General features: G+C 45.8%; 1 protein-coding gene and 1 non-coding gene across 2 annotated transcripts in view; both read left to right on the plus strand.

Annotated features, from left to right (window-relative positions):
• The window catches only part of LOC135899225 (glutamate receptor ionotropic, kainate 2-like), a 99,070-nt gene that overhangs the window by 17,333 nt on the left and 63,906 nt on the right, over positions 1-17,831 (plus strand). The window lies entirely within an intron of this gene.
• On the plus strand, positions 6,370-6,510 carry LOC135899253 (U4 spliceosomal RNA). The gene has a single exon (XR_010563569.1). It is a non-coding gene; the product is annotated as a U4 spliceosomal RNA (small nuclear RNA).

Genomic DNA, 17,831 nt, shown 5'->3' on the forward strand with positions numbered 1-17,831 from the left:
GTACTATGTACAACCATACGCTCTTGACGCGTGAGAGGACAATGCCACAGACTGTGGGGATGTCTGTGCCGTACAAAAGAAAAACGGAATTATGATATCCACTGAGATATCACAAGGCACACCGAAGATTGATATCGAGAAGCTCATGACCACGCACTTTGCAAAGTTTAGCCGTGCTGACGCTACCGTTGGAATCAACGCTGGAGACTTCAATGTGCACATTTCAAAACCAGACAAGAAATGGTTCACTCAAGTTGAGCTAGAAGAGTTTGGTTTGAAGTGTTTGATTTCCGGTCACTTAACTACTCAACAACGGGTGTATAGATCTAACTTTGGCCAAGAATCCGTCTGAGGTTGTAACCGAACAAATCAGTGCGTATCACAGTAATCACAACGCTATCGTCACTACCATTACCAAATGATGAACAAAAATACATGACACTTTAACCAAGCCTGAAAAAAGGAAACCGAGGGGCAAAATTTCTATTAATGATATCATAAGAAGCCAACAAACAAAGGCACAAAGGACACCCTAGGGGGCATTGCTTGTACCTACTAATTGAATTAAAGAAATTATAAATTAATGGAAATGAAAGAGGAGGAAAAAACAACTGGACCGTAGGTTGGGAGCGCTCCCACTTCTCAGTCCCACGAAGTGATTCCACGTCTTCGCATGCGAGCAAAGAGCAAGAAGTATCACGCTTCCATGGCTTACAAAGTGATATACACAAATTTTATGAAGAAAAACGTGACATATGATTATTTAGGCGAACGCTGAGTCGCAAGCACAACATTGTAAAGGACATATGGCGTATCAATAATGTGAATTCGACAAACGAACCGACTGTATGATGACGCGAACAGTTACGCAAAAAGTGCATTGTGATGTATTTAACGGAGCCTGACTTGTAAAGTTATAAAATGCTTTGTGCAACTTTCATCATCATCATCATCACCGTCATCATCATCATCATTAGCCTTATTTCGTCCACTGCAGGGCAAAGGCCTATCCCATACTTCTCCAACTACCCCGGTCATGTACTAACAGTGGCCATGTTGTCCCTGCAAACTTCTTAACCTCATCCGCCCACCTAATTTTCTGCCGTCCCTTGCTACGCTTCCCTTCCCTTAGAATCTAGTCCGTTACCCTTAATGACCATCGGTTATCTTCCCTCCTCATTACATGTCCAGCCCGTGCCCATTTCTTTTTCTTGATTTCAACTAAGATATCAGTAACTCGCGTTTGTTTCCTCACCCAATTGGCTCTTTTCTTATCCCTTAAAGTTACACCTATCATTCTTCTTTCCATAGCTCGTTGCGTCGTCCTCAATTTAAGTAGAACCCTTTTCGTAAGCCTGCAGGTTTCTGCCCCGTACGTGAGTACTGGTAAGACACAGCTGTTATGTACTTTTCTCTTGAGGGATAATGGTAACCTGCTGTTCATGATCTGAGAATGCCTGCCAAACGCATCCCAGCCCATTCTTATTCTTCTGATTATTTCAGTCTCATGATCCGGATCCGCAGTCACTACCTGTGCTAAGTAGATGTATTCCCTTACCGCTTCCAGTGCCTCACTACCTATCGTAAACTGCTGTTCTCTTCCGAGACTGCTAAACATTACTTTACTTTTCTGCAGATTAATTTTTAGACCCACCTTTCGGCTTTGCCTCTGCAGGTCAGTGAGCATGCATTGCAGTTGGGCCCCTGAGTTACTAAGCAAGGCAATATCATCAGCGAATCACAAGTTACTAAGGTATTCTCATCCCCAATTCTTCCCAATTCCGGTCTCTGAATACCTCCTGTAAACACGCTGTGAATAGCATTGGAGAGATCGTATCTCCCTGCCTGACGCCTTTATTTATTGGGATTTTGTTGCTTTCTTTATGGAGGACTACGGTGGCTGTGGAGCCGCTATAGATATCGTTCAGTATTTTTACATACGGCTCGTCTATACCCTGATTCCGCAATGCCTCCATGACTGCTGAGGTTTCGACGGAATCAAACGCTTTCTCATAATCAATGAAAGCTATATATAAGGGTTGGTTATATTCCGCACATTTCTCTATTACCTGACTGATAGTGTGAATATGGTCTATTGTTGAGTAGCCTTTACGGAATCCTGCCTGGTCCTTTGGTTGACGGAAGTCTAAGGTGTTCCTGATTCTATTTGCAATTACCTTAGTAAATACTTTGTAGGCAACGGACAGTAAGCTGCTAGGGCTATAATGTTTCAAGTCTTTGGCGTCCCCTTTCTTATGGATTAGGATTATGTTAACGTTTTCCCAAGATTCCGGTACGCTCGAAGTCATGAGGCATTGGGTATACAGGCTGGGCAGCTTCTCTAGAACAATCTGCCCACCATCCTTCAACAAATCTGCTGTTAACTGATCCTCCTCAGCTGCCTTCCCCTTTGCATAGCTCCCAAGACTTTCTTTACTTCTTCCGGCGTTACTTGTGGGATTTCAAATTCCTCTAGACTATTCTCTCTTCCATTATCGTCGTGGGTGCCACTGGTGCTGTATAAATTCCTATAGAACTCCTCAGCCACTTGAACGATCTCATCCATATTAGTAATGATATTGCCGGCTTTGTCTCTTGACGCATACATCTGATTCTTGCCTATTCCTAGTTTATTTTTCACAACTTTTAGGTTTCCCCCGTTCCAGAGAGCATGTTCAATTCTATCTATTTTATACTTCCTTATGTCAGCTGTGTTACGCTGTGCAACTTTGCCTACAAATAATTAAGAGAAGTGCAGTACTTCCCTCGCAAGGAACAGCGTGTTTCGAAGGGGCGAAATCTTTTCTTTCGATGTTGTGCAGTCACTGTTCTCACCGCACAACGCCCCATCTCGTTTTCCCAGGTAGATTGCAAACAACGCTAGTCCTTTTTCCAGCCTTCTGCTGCATTGAAAATCGCACCAGCCAAGGCCTTCTTCCGGCAAACGGAGCTCAATCGCCAAACGAATGCGCGCCGTGGCCAACGCGAACAACACGTGGCAGGCGAATGTCGGCCGGAAAGAAAATATGTTATCTTGAGGAGATTGTGTTGGGGGGCTAGTTGGTAAAACGTTTTTTTGGGGACTTGAACTGATCTAAGGACGAGACACAGAGGTAGATGTAGACAGGACGAACGCAGACTAACAAACGGTTTATTGAAATCGCACAATGCTGCCTCTTCGAAATATGCGCATGCCGAAGACAGATCATAACCACGCGACCATGGAACCCTCCCCCGCCAAGCCCCCTCTACACCAAAAAAACCAAGCTCTTTCTTGAAAAGATACACTGACTGTTCGCTGACGCACCCATCTGGGAGATGTCTTGCTATCAAGGAAACTTCCAAGATTTCACGTGCCCTTTGGTCCATTGCTCGCCCTAACACCTTTGTTTGCACTTCTTCGCACACGACCTACAATGACCTGGCATGTGCTTTCCGCTGCCGTCATTTAAAGAGTTAGAGTGCTCCATTAAACGATTCTTAATACATCTTCCGGTTTGCCCCTCATCTAACATTCCACAGGCCAGCGGAAACTCGTACACCACCTCTGTTCTACAGGGAACATACACGCGTCCGTGTTTTATGCCACAACCATCACTCTTGGATTTATCTACGTTAGAAAGGGCGCATAAACGTAAGAACTTGCAGGGCGCTGAAAAAAAATCACATCAACACCGAATCTTCCGGTCGCCCTCTTCATCCCATGCGAAACCTTATGGATATATGGCATTACCTAAAACTTACGCCTCTCCCTTTTTTTTCTAACTCAACCCCAGTGACGTTTGTATGGCGGCATACGGCCTTCAACAGGCACTCAGCTATGACCTGGAGTAGGGCCTGCGAAAGACCTGCATTAGGAAGACGTTTCACCTGGGAGGAAAGACTAGCTTGGAACTTATAGCGACATGACTTGGCAAGAGATGACCTCAAGCATGACACCGCATTGCCCCTTTTGACCAGCTTAGAGGGACATGAGTCGAACGGCAGAAGTGCCTTATTTGAACGAGGCGAGTACCTCTAACATAGGTGATCCTTATCAAAGAACAGCCTTATGTCTAAAAACTGCAAAGATGTATTCTCGACCAATTCAAAGGTGAAATTAAACTTGGTTGCTGTTGATTTGAAAGAGTCAATAATGTGTTTTGTTACTTCTTCAAGGTCATCGTCAGAGTTAATATATAACAGGATTAAAAAGTCCTCCATGTATCTAAAGACACGAACTATGTGGTCCTCAGTAAGCACACGCGACAACAAGCAATCTAATTCGGCTAAAAAGATCTCAATAAGTGCCGGTGCAACACTTGATCCAATCTCGTTTTTCTACATAAAAGTTATCGTGAAACCTCGCGATGGTTGATGTAAGGTACCCTTCCAACAACTACGGGAACCCCCCTACGGAGACACCACTCGCATTCTGGAACGCTACCACTCCCGAACATTCAATGCAATCGCGCTCGTCCTGTCGAGGTAAAACAAGTTTCGTGAAGTCTCCTTGACTTGAAGGTCAGCTAATCGGGCAATTTTGCGCGCCGGAGCCAATCAGCGTGCGGGAAGCGCCGGCGCGGCGAAACCGAAGCGGCGAGGGTGAGAGTTTGGCGGCAAGGATTGAAGAGTGTCGCTACTTTCCAGAATAAAAGGGTTTTAGTGTGAGCTGTGTGTTTCAAGTCCTGCTACCTTAAATTTATTCAGCATAGGTGCGAAAGCATTTATTAAGTAGTTGGTCGACACCTCAGGAAGTATCCACAGGTCTAGCGAGGAGGGCATTGGCGCCAGGCAACGTTGCCTTTTCGTTCTCAGGTAGTTGCACTGCAGTCCCAAAGCAGATGTCTTATATATGATTTTGAAACAAAGCTTTCTTAGCTTACCTTTCCTGACTTTGCTGATGGTGACTACTAATGCTGTCTTGCCGAATAACTAAAACGCAGCAAATAAGAGTCCGATGCTCAAACCTATAGGCCACGGTATTTTTTTTCTTTAATGTCCATTAGACCACGATCGGGGGCATATTCCTCTCTTGCCAACACGAAGTAGCCGTTTCGCATGACTGGCGCGTGCCTCAAAGCACGTAGCGTCTGAGCATGTTGGCACGAGAGCACGCGCACGTGAAAGCACTAGCGAAAGCACCAGCGTGAAAGCACCAGTTCCAATTTTGGTTAGCGACGCTGGATAAAAAAAAGTGAATAATAGTCAACCTTACCAATAATGCCTAACTTCAACCCTAACGAGCCATTATAGTGGATCATCTGACGGCGTCTTTGTGTGCGGCGTATAATTCGGCGCCACTCCCACAACATCCTCATCCACGCAATTTGGTTCTTCCTGCGAACTTAACGAGTGGCCTTGCAATTGCCTTTACAGTACCGTAGATTCTGCTGCTGCTTGCTGTTGGTTTGCCGAGTAGTTCACATAGAGAAAATAATTTTTAAAAATACGCAGATCAAACAAGCACGTTCACACACAGACACACATATGAAACGGTGCTTTGAATGGAATCATGGGGTTTTGCTTGCCAAAACAATGACTTGATTGTGAAGCACACCGTAATGGGGATTCCGGAGTAATTGGATTACCAGTGGTTCTTTAACGTGTACCTAAATCGAAGTACACGTGTGTTTTTGCGAGCCATCGAAATGCGGCCGCCGTGGCCGGGATTCGGTCCCATGACCTCGTGCTTAGCTGTCCAATGTAATAACCACTATGCAACGATGGTAGGTGCGAAGCTTTCGTGAAGCCTTTACTTAAAGGCTATAAAATGAAATGCGATGAGGGCAGTTTCATTTACCGTGATACTAAGCGATGTGTAATCCCATGCAATACTTATACTTATGCACCGCACAGGCCGCTACTTTTGCTATTTATTGCTGCGCAACCACGTTACGTTCGTGCTTGGCCTGAATCAGGGGTCCAAAACCGATCGTCGGGTGAATCCAGCTTAGCTTAGCTTCCGAAATGCCGCAGCCACTACGCATGGCTGCGGCAGAAGAGAGAAGGCCACGTCAGTTGTGAAGGGAACCTTCAAACGCGCACCAACAGAGCTACAGTGCTTGCGAGGCTAGGCCGTACAGAGTCATGGAAATTTTACCCACCTTTTGCCCTTCGTCTAAGCGGTCATGTGGGCGATAGCCAAGTCCTACAGGTTTACAGAGTTAAGACAGAAGAAAATTGCAAGCTGCTGTTGTCCAAACTGCTTGGAATAAAAAAAAATGAATAAAAGGGTCTTTTTAAATTAGGTGCTGAACATTTTGCCTTTAAAAATTGTTTATGAATTTCAAACCTTACGTATGCTGTAGCTCAAGACATAGTATTGCTCCCCCATAAAAGAAGTAGGGACTGAGGAAATGGGATCTCGACAGAACGCGTCACCTAGGCAGCTTTGCGCAGAGGCAGTGTCGCATCCAATGAAGTATTACTGAGGAGCGACTATTGCTAGTTGAAAACTTTTCCCAATACCCCGCCTGGACGACATGAAATACCGTCGGCCGTGGCAATTTTTGGAAGGCCCTCGCGGGCCTGTGATTGAATACAAAGAAAGATTTATTGTATAGTGAGGACTGCGCAAGCAGCGATCCAGTGGCCGTCGGCGTTCGCATGAGTGGTGACGCATTGCGACTTTGGGCGACGGCCTCTGGCACGACGTCACGCTGAAGTCTCTCCAGATTCGTGAAATAGCGACCAAGGAGTAGCGACACCCCTCGAAGCTTCGCCACACCAGCCGCCCCGTCCCTATTCTCACCCATCGCTGTCACGCGAGAGCGTACGCCATCTTCGTTAACATTCTCACTACGCCGCCATTTCCGTAAGAAAAGCGTTAATGAGCTTCCGCGAGGTCGTGTCGTGTACGGTGCGTTCTGCACACGTCGCGATTTCGAATTACTGCGATAGTAACTGCATGGGCCCGCAAGGGACGTTCACGCCGTCGGCGCCGCCGCGTTGCTATCGCGGTATTGACGGTGCACGTGCTGTAGGGTTAGAAGGCCTTCGGAGACGTTAGAGATGCGCAGGGCGTTCGAATGCGAAAATGATGAAGCCAACTGGAAGTGCACTCGTGCCCAGCTTCTGCAGCTTCAGGAAGGCAGCGTTCCGCTTTTCACTTTTGGCGCGTGCTTTGCGCGCATGGACACTGGCGTTCGTGCTGAATAGCTCTGTATGTACTACGTAACCGCGCCGTGGTACATTTGCAGCGATCGGCCCGAAACGGAAAATGCACTTTCGTATAGCGCATCATTGAGGTGCTACGTCTGCACTGCCGGTGGTGGTGCTTGCCCAGCGCTAGCACCTGAACGTTCAAGTGTTATCACTGTCTACAGGCAACAGGGCCTACCTGCTGCAACACCCAGCGACCTCCTGTTTCTGTCACCCCTCCCCACACCTTCTAGCTTTCTACAACCTCTTGGACTAAGCGCCCGCACCCCGTCGGCCACTATTTTCATCTTCGGCCTCCTCCACGAACGGACGAGACTCCTGCTCCCTCTCTTACAATCCTCTCATCTTTATTTCCCACTTATCCTCCCCCTTACGCTGCCCCGTGCTCCCTACAGAGCTGCAGAAATCAGTGTCTTTCCCCCACATTAAACCACTACTATACTACTGGTGGTGCGCCTCATGACGCCAGCGTTGTGAGAATCCTGATAGACGCCAGGGCGCTGCTTCTGCTGCGCAGCAGCTCTTGTCCCGCGTGCTGTGTCGCGCCAATATGTTGCCCACACGTGTTTTAAAGCAAAAAAAGCTTCACTGGCCGCGAACTTGCGATTTCGCCGTGGCGGTGCTCCGAGGAGGCACATGACGTCACAACGCATGCCTCGCCGCAGATATTTCTCTCTCTCTCGCTCCCTAGTCACTACTGCGGATGCGCCAGTAGTAGCACCAAGCCACAGGTGTTGCGCCGCTGCGCAGCGCCGCGCCTTTCTGCCGCCGCAGTTTGGTATGATGTCACATCGCGTTCCTCGTCGTTGCGCTTGCCTCCGCTCGCTTCGCCTGTTGCGTCGCACGCCTGATAACATGTCGGAGGATTGCAAAGGAGAGCTCGCATGCGCCGCAACCACAGTTGAGGCGGCAGCATGGACGGCGACAATTCTGATAAGCAGGAGAAGGCCTGGAATCGACATCAGAACGAGATGAATATGAAACGAATCACCCAGCAAACAGACGAAGAGCGCGCCGAACGACTGGCTAAACGCTGCAGCATAGCTAGACAACCAGACTAACTTGGACTTGCAATCAAGATTAACCAAGGCTAACCATGCTATGCCTTAGCTTTCGCTACGTATATCCTGGCATAGCTGAGCTAAGCCACTCCCAATTTTTTATAACACGTCCTGACAAGCTTCAGCGCAACGCTAAACCTTGCTATCGCCTTCGGTCATTCACCGTACAGGCGAAACGCTGCCACCTTGCCCCTTCGTTCCTGACGAAAACGACGTCATTTGATTCGTAGTGCTGTTTGCCATCATAAGCTGTAAGAGGGCTTCGTCGTTGACATATATAATGGCAATGGTGTTTGCGGCGGGTTGAATACGGTATAACCAAAGGAGTTCTTGTGTCAGTTTGGGTTGCGTACGGTGTGTTTAATGTCAAATCAGTTCTTCGGAATCCCGCAAGTAAGGTTCGGGGTGCTGTGCATCGCGATTTCGAAATATTGCGGTACCAGTTATGTGGACACTCAAAGGCGCGTTTGTGCTGTTGGCGCTGCCGTCGTGCTGCCACGTGATTGGCAGTTGGTCCGGTAGCGCCGTTAACGCGTCGAATGTTGTCCAGCAGTATTCCGCGGGAGATGGTGGCGACAGCGAAGCGACTTCGAGAGCGTAACGTGGCCGAGAATTTCGCCAGTCGGCTGTGGTGATTGCATCGAGTAGCAAATGCATGCTGCTAACTACGTTCTTGCTCAGGGCAAGGGGCGTTTACCCGTGCACCAGCGTTACGACCGGTAACGAGACGCCACGGTTCTTAGTTGGAAATTCTTCGTCGGTCGCGTCAGACGGGTGGACGCGATTTCACAGATTTTCTCATTTGAGATCTGACCCGCAGAGGTCTGACGCAGACCACGGGTTCCGCGCCAAGGGGCAATGCCAGCGATGTTTGGTGCATCTGCGCTGCATTCATAGTCGATTCCGGGCGGTGGATCCCGACCAGCACGGCCGGTGGACCATGAGTTTCTTCGTTGACGTGGCGGTCTCTTTGGCCTCGTGGCTGGATGCCGGTGTCGAAGTTCGGAAGCAAAGTTCAAAACTTCGAATTCAATCAACTTGCAAAACCCAACGAATGAAACTCCGCTCTGCTAAATTGCAGTATCTATGATTAAAGATTAAATAGATAGATAGATAGATAGATAGATAGATAGATAGATAGATAGATAGATAGATAGATAGATAGATAGATAGATAGATTAGGTAGATAGATAGATAGATAGATAGATAGATAGATAGATAGATAGATAGATAGATAGATAGATAGATAGATAGATAGATAGATAGATAGATAGATAGATAGATAGATAGATAGATAGATAGATAGATAGATAGATAGATAGATAGATAGATAGATAGATAGATAGATAGATAGATAGATAGATAGATAAACTGCGTCGTATTTATTTATTCACTTATTTATTTGAATACCTTCAGGGCCCATAGGACGCTACAGAAGGGAATGATTGCATTAAATATAAAAAAATGGCTGTGGCTTAGGTAAGGTTAAGCCCAGGATGCGAAGCATACTAGCCTTTATTTTAGTTGTTGAACCACTGTTTAGCCTGGTGAACTGCTGTTGCTTGGCTATATTTGGTTCGGCTAGACGAAGAAACAACTCATGCATTACTTCTTCGCCTTCAAGAGTGGAACGCGACAGCGTTCCCGTCGACCCGCCAAGGGGTGTAAGACAATGGGCTACAGGGCAGCGACTACGCGCCCCGCATTGGACGCGGTGAGCGTCGAGCAAAGCAGCGTTCGGCGCGGCAACGAAATGTGCGCCTGAGCAAGAGACGCACGCCTTAGAAACAGCGCGTTTCTAAGGCAACACCGCATTCACTAGAGGCGCTTTTGTACCGCTTTGAAGCGTTGTACTCGTGGCTCGGTGGTAGCGTCTCCGTCCCACACTCCGGAGACCCTGGTTCGATTCCCACCCAGCCCGTCTTGCAAGAGTTGAGCCAAAGCCACTTCTCCTCTGTCGTGACGTCACGGTGTCACGTGATTTCATGGTCACCGCCGCGCCTGAGGAGCTGGGTTGAGCCCTCGTAATATGCTTCGCATAAAACACACACACAAAGAAAATATTAGGTAACGTATTCCAGCGCATTTTCAAAGTCACTGGGGTCCGTAATAGATGAAGTGAAGCTGGGCAAGTGGTCCCAATCATTAAAAGTTTGAGGAAAGAAATAATGAAAGTGTTGGAACAACGAGGAACAAACACTTTATAACTATGGTCAGTACGAGATGATATGAATAAGGGTGGGAAAGTAATTTTTGCTTAAGACGAAGGTTAGGTATAGTAAATCTTATGAAATAAGGAGAGACGTGCTATTTTCCTACGTAAGGAAAGGGGCGGAAGCCGTAACGCTGTTTGCATAGATGAAACACTAGAAAGACGGGAGTAGTTGGAAAAAATGAAGCGTGCACTACGATTCTGCACAGCTTCAAGGTGACTAACAAGACTTCCACTAAATGGATCCTACACAGCTGATGCCATATTCTAGTTGGGAACGAACAAAACTTTTGTGAAGAAGGAGTTTAAGTGAAGAAGGGTTCACTGAAAAATTTGGGCGCTGGTACCCAAGCATGCGGTTACCACTACTGACGATATAATTAATGTGTGGTTGCCAAGACAGGTTAGAATAAATGTGGACCCCTAAGTGTCCGTGTGTAGTCACTTCTTCGAGAGGGGAACCATTTATGGTATATTGACATGCGTTAGTGGAAAGCTTACGAGAAATTTTCATTAGTTTGTACTTTGTCGCATTGAGTTTAATTTTTTATATGTTACACAAATCAAAAATATTGTCAAGGTCAGGCTGTAGTACTGATGGGTCATTATGGGAGGAAATCACGCGATATACAACAAAGTCATCTGCATAAAGCCTAATAGAGGAGTTAATACAATCAGGTAAATCGTTTGTGTAAATTAGAAGAAGAAGGGGCCCAAGGACAGAACGTTGGGGCAGTCCTGAAAGAACAGGGCAGAGAGGAGAATCGAAGCCATTAGCAGTTACAGATTGCCGTCATATAACAAAAAGATTTTTTATGCAAAGCATATTACGAGGGCTCAACCCAGCTCCTCAGGCGCGGCGGTGACCATGAAATCACGTGACACCGTGACGTCACGACAGAGGAGAAGTGGCTTTGGCTCAACTCTTGCAAGACGGGCTGGGTGGGAATCGAACCAGGGTCTCCGGAGTGTGGGACGGAGACGCTACCACTGAGCCACGAGTACAACGCTTCAAAGCGGTACAAAAGCGCCTCTAGTGAATGCGGTGTTGCCTTAGAAACGCGCTGTTTCTAAGGCGTGCGTCTCTTGCTCAGGCGCACATTTCGTTGCCGCGCCGAACGCTGCTTTGCTCGACGCTCACCGCGTCCAATGCGGGGCGCGTAGTCGCTGCCCTGTAGCCCATTGTCTTACACCCCTTGGCGGGTCGACGGGAACGCTGTCGCGTTCCACTCTTGAAGGCGAAGAAGTAATGCATGAGTTGTTTCTTCGTCTAGCCGAACCAAATATAGCCAAGCAACAGCAGTTCACCAGGCTAAACAGTGGTTCAACAACTAAAATAAAGGCTAGTATGCTTCGCATCCTGGGCTTAACCTTACCTAAGCCACAGCCATTTTTTTCTCAAGCAAGAATATTAGGGTGAAGATTTAGTTTACTGAGCTTAAGATAAAGTAATTAATTGCAGACAAGGTCAAAAGCATTAGAGAAATCTAGGAATACACAATCAATATAAAATCCCAAGTCCAGAGTCCCAAGTCCCAAATCCCAAGTCCAGAGCTGCTAAGTTCATTAGTAAATGAAATTAATTACGTTTCACAGCAGAATGTCTTCCTGAAACGATGCTGACATGATGTGAAAAAAAGAATTAGCGTCAAGAAAGTTAACCAGGTGAGAATAAATGACATGTTCAAGGATCTTACGAGGGACACTGGTCAATGATATTGGCCAATAATTTAGCGCAGAATAAGTGTCACCAGATTTAAATAACGGCACAATTTTGCCCACCTTCCAATCAGAAGGCAACAAACCACAATTTAAACTCTGAGCGAAAAGTTCATAGAAAAAGATATATAAGGGCCAAACTGTATAAGAGCTGAATTGCCGTAAAGGGCCAAAGCGGCGGAGTCGTCTACCGTCTTCCTCCGCTATTGGCACTCCAATTAGGCCTAGGAAGGGGCGAGACTGCAGAAGGAAGCAAGCCGAAGTGCGTGCCGGAAGAGAGCGACGGCCAAGCCCATCCGGTCATTACGGCAGCGATGATCGTATCCCACCCAAGATCTCGCCAAGAGAGAGAGAGAGAAAATAATGCAGAGAAAGCTAGGGAGGTTAACCAGAGGTAGTTCCCGTTGGCTATACCCTGCACGGGGGCAAAGGTTAAGGGGGATAAAAAGAGAAACAGAGTGGAAATAAATAGAAAACAAGAAGGGCAAAAAAGGAGGGCAACCAGCGAACCGTCTGGTTGACTGCCCTGCACCGAGGAAGGGGAACAGGGCAGGGTTAAAAGATAAAGAGAAGAGAAATGAGAGCAAGACGAAGAAACAAAGTTTTCAATTAATGATGAATTATTGTGATAAATGGTGGCATCTATGCATTGAGATATTCACCCTTTCTCTAGGCAGGATACCCGGCCAGCACCCGACGTTTACGGTAGCCGCTGAAATAATTCACTTTAATAGCCTAAAGCCAGATCTACACAGCCACTTTACCTTAAATTATTGGTTCCGTCACTAATGGAAACGCCAGATAGGACCACGAAGCTTACCTGGCAGAATTAAGCACGAAAGCACTGAAAAGAACGCCAGCGAGGCGCTTAATTGAGGGCTTTGTCATATTTTTCCATCAAGTAGCTGCAGCAGATTCAGCGAATTGGAATCTATATAAACACGAGTTTGTGTTCATTGAAGCCTGTTTCACATGATGCGATTTTCATCGTACAAAGAGAGTGATTTTGGCCGCATGCGACGAAAATCGCAGGTAATGTTTTTTTGGACGCGCTACGTTGCTAATGAAGCGACGCTTTTTTCTCCTACGTTGGCTGCGGGTTATGATAGTACGTACTCATACCTTTGCGTGCCTTTCCGTTGTTCACAAGCGCTGCGAGCTTTAAATGCTAAGAGGTACCCCTCACGAAACGACATGTCATTCAGATGCCGTCCCAGTTTTCTTGTTTGTTAGGCACAAGCTATTCGCGATATATGAAGGAACTAGTTCCTATTATAAAGCACTATTTAGTAAAGCAATGAAGGGGGCTAGTTGGTGAACATTCATGGTTATATTGCGCTCAGTTTTACACAGACGATATTAAGAAAGGACAGGACGTGGACGGACGTAGCGCAAACTACTACCAACTGTTTATTAATGTTAAATGACGCGCTTATATACAAGGAGATATGGCGCGAGGGGGAGGGGGTATAAAAGATATGACAAGTTCACGGAATGTGATCATAGTTCGGGTCAGGCATACGTGGTTCACTGGCACCCGTTCGCCCTGGCAAACTCAACCTCAGCTTTAATAAGCGTGATGGACGGAGTGCTTACGCACATTTCTTTTTCTTTTGCTATCGCAAGCGCCTCCCATATTTCTCGCTCCGTTTTTGTTTTTGCCACGTGCCACGTGCACGTGCCAGCTTCTGACAAATACACGTGCCAGCTTCTGACAGCACCCAGCAACCTGGCTGCACATTGCAAACAATGCAAATGCTCTCCGCTTCTAGAAAGCGCCACAGTCATTGGCACATCAAAAACAAAAACGGAGCGAGAAATATGGGAGGCGCTTGCGATAGCAAAAGAAAAAGAAATGTGCGTAAGCACTCCGTCCATCGCGCTTATCAAAGCTGAGGTTGAGTTTGCCAGGGCGAACGGGTGCCAGTGAACCACGTATGCCTGACCCGAACTATGATCACATTCCGTGAACTTGTCATATCTTTTATACTCCCCCCCCCCCCCTCGCGCCATATCTCCTTGTATATAAGCGCGTTATTTAACATTATTAAACAGTTGGTAGTAGTTTGCGCTACGTCCGTCCACGTCCTGTCCTTTCTTAATATCGTCTGTGTAAAACTGAGCGCAATATAACCATAAAGCACTACTTCACCATAAACATCTTTGCCTTTCGCTGCTTATCTCTCTCTACCTCCGGTAAAACACATGCAAGAATGTGAAAAGCAGGCAGATACCTTGTTTTTAGAAACAGTGTATAACACATTACACAAAAGCTGAAGTCAGCAGGTTGTTTCCCTTCCGGCGAATGACAGCATCTTTGCAAATGCGGATTGTTCTTCACGTCCACAGGTAATAAAATGTTCAGAGGTATCACGAAGCATAGGACGTGCCCAACAAGACGAAGGCAAAATTGCTAATGAGTTCACAATTACATGTATTACTCCATAAACTCATATAACCATATACCGTCATTACTGCGTCTATAAAGTTATTAAATAAGTATCATGCATCTTGCAAGATATACAACGATAGCATGACCTTTGTGTATAAAAAATCATCTTTTTCGTAGAGTGCGAAAGTCAGCAGCTTACTGCTTTATTCCATAGTGTAATTTAATGGCATTTATGTGCAGACTCCCAGAACTTCTACTTAGCCGAGCTTGCTGCGACTAATATTCACCAAAATTCTATTCAGCCGAGCTTACTACGACTGATATTCACCAAACCTTTATTCATACGCTTTTCTCCGATTGATGTTCCCTAAAATTCTGCTCAGTCGAGTTTGCTCGGACTCCTATTCACCAAAATTCTACTCCGCCGTGCTTGCTCCGGCAAAATCCTCGAACATATAATCCTAAAACGCATAGTGTCATTCGTAGAAAAAAATAATTTAATTGTCCCTAATCAGCATGGCTTTAGAAAAGGATTGTCTACGACTACCTCAGTTGATTGAGACAATCGACGACTTAGCGCTTACAATGGACAAATACAGTCAAACCGATATGATATTCCTAGATCTATCTAAAGCATTTGATCGAGTTTCCCATCCAAAGCTACTTCAGAAACTTATACACTATACCTCGGTGATAGCAACGTCACCAAGTGGATAAAAAGCTATCTTGCAGGTCGACGTCAATATGTATGTTTCAAAGACTACTCTTCGGATTGCGGCGACGTGCTATCTGGCGTCCCACAAGGAGCCGTTTTAGCTCCTATCCTCTTTTTTCTTTTTATCAATGATTTACACATTAATACTAACACCACAGAAAGAATGTTTGCAGACGACTGCGTTATCACAAGGAAATAACCTGCCGTGATGACCAGATAACCTTAAACTAGAGAATGTAACACAATGTTGCCAAACGTGGCAGATGGTGATTAACGCAGAAAAAACAGTTTGTATGACAGTGACGAATAAAAGAGCGCCCATGAACTACCCATATTATTTACAAGGACAGATGTTAAAGAAAGTAGAAGAGTATAAATATTTAGGCGTCATAATTTCGTGAAAGCCTAAATGGGGCAAGCAGGTAACATATATTGTTAATAAATCACTGGCAGTTTTACAGTCGTTAAAACGCTCGCTTAGATCCGCATCAATAGACACTAAACGTTTAGCATACCTGTCACTAGTTCGCTGTATACTGGATTATGGAATAGTATGTTGGTTTCCCTTCTGCAAACAGTACATAGCAAAATTGGAGAGCGTACAAGGGAAAGCGATTAGATTTATTTTTAATGAGCATCGCCGTCTTGACTCCCCCACAGAGCTTTTAAGGCAAGCTTCCCCCTATAAAATATCGAGCTCGACTACTTCGTCTTAAGTTTCTTTTCCTTCTTCTTAATCACAGTATGAAAATCAATGCAAGTTACTACTTACTACGGACAGATACACGTAGTTATCGAACGAAACACACCAAGCACTTAACACAATACAGATTTCACAACGACATATTCGGGTACTCCTTTTTTTCCACATGCAATCCGTGAATGGAACATGTTGCCTGATGACGTTGTCGCCTGCACATCATTCGAACCTTTTTTACCCGCCGTGGTTGCTCAGTGGCTATGGTGTTGGGCTGCTGAGCACGCGGTCGCGGGATCGAATCCCGGTCACGGCGGCCGCAGTTCGATGGGGGCGAAATGCAAAAACACCCGTGTACTTAGATTTAGGTGCACGTTAAAGAACCCCAGGTGGTCGAAATTTCCGGAGTCCTCCACTACGGCGTGCCTCATAATCAGAAAGTGGTTTTGGCACGTAAAACCGCATTAAAAAAAAAACTTTTATCGCCAAGTTATCAAACAATCCTCTGTAGCTACTATCTGCACATAGGTGAGCTGCGTCGTACAATGACATTCTGATTAACTTCTCAGTGTCTGGTATTCGGCCCTGATATAAATACCTGCTGAATCTTGTCTCTTGCGCATTGCACATCCAATATATTTACATTTTCTCTCTTTGTTCTTCTTTTGTGTGCTAAACCTTCCAACATGGCGTGTACTATTTTCCCCCGCTCCTTTTACAGAAATTGTGTAATGAATATAGAGTGCACATGTACTGCCTTGTTCGCCCAAACTTGTCTATGTCCGCGCCTACTTGAACTGTGTTCTCTTGATTATGTATCCTGCCCCTTTCCTGCAACAGCCTCAAATGTGAAGATAGCAGTATGTTCAAATAAAATGAATAATTAAAATAAATAAAATTGTACTCAGCCGAGCTTGCTCCGCCTGATAATCACCAAAATTCTACTCAGCTAAGCTTTCTCCGAGTGATATTCACCAATATTCTACTCAGCCGAGCTTGCGCTGACTCATGTTCACCAGAATTGCACTCAGTCGAGGTTCCTCTGTCTCATATTCACCAACGTATTGCTCAGCCGAGCTTCCTCTGACTCATACTCACAAAAACTCTATTCATACGAGCTTGCTGTGACTCACATTCACCAGAATTCTGCTCAGCCGAGCTTGTTCTGACTAATATTCGCAAAACTTCTACTCAGACGAGGTTCCCTTGTCTCATATTCACCAAAGTTTTGCTCAGCCGAGCTTTCTCCGAGCCAAGTTCACCACATTCTATTCACCTGAGCTTGCTGTGACTCATATTCACCAAAATTATTCTCAGCCGCCCTTGCTCTAATGCAAAGTTGCCAAAATTCTACTCAGCCAGGCTCACACGAGCTCAGTGCCATTGGTAGATCCAAGTGTTAGTGCATTTGAGTGAGTTCACCGCGAGCTCTGCGTATATTACATGACAGTAAAGTTGTGACCTGTGTGGTGCACAAGCAAGCATTGCATTGGAATCCGTGTTGCATTAGATGAAAATAAAGACGATTGTGCACATTGCAGTTAGTTTTATGGAGTTTCATTGACCGTTGCGCGAAAGCTTCACCTCTTAATTGTCGATTCCAACAAGTGCATTGGATCTGCATCATATTTTTTGCCGACGCTGGTGGCTATCCTGGCCTATACGAGGTGGTCATATTTTGTGCTTTTCAACACAAAGTTGAATAAATGAGAGTGGTGCAACATATTCAAAAAGCACTTACATCACTGCAAGCACAACAATCAGAACATGATACAAACAGATGCGCACGAATGCTAAATACACGTACAGATACACTCGCACTTAGGCCGAGTTGGCCGCCATCTATTGCCAAAAAAAAAAAAGAGCTTAGGCAAACACTGCAATCAGACACC

The sequence above is a fragment of the Dermacentor albipictus genome, chromosome 5 (genome assembly GCF_038994185.2).
Source record: "Dermacentor albipictus isolate Rhodes 1998 colony chromosome 5, USDA_Dalb.pri_finalv2, whole genome shotgun sequence".
Taxonomy (NCBI): domain Eukaryota; kingdom Metazoa; phylum Arthropoda; class Arachnida; order Ixodida; family Ixodidae; genus Dermacentor; species Dermacentor albipictus.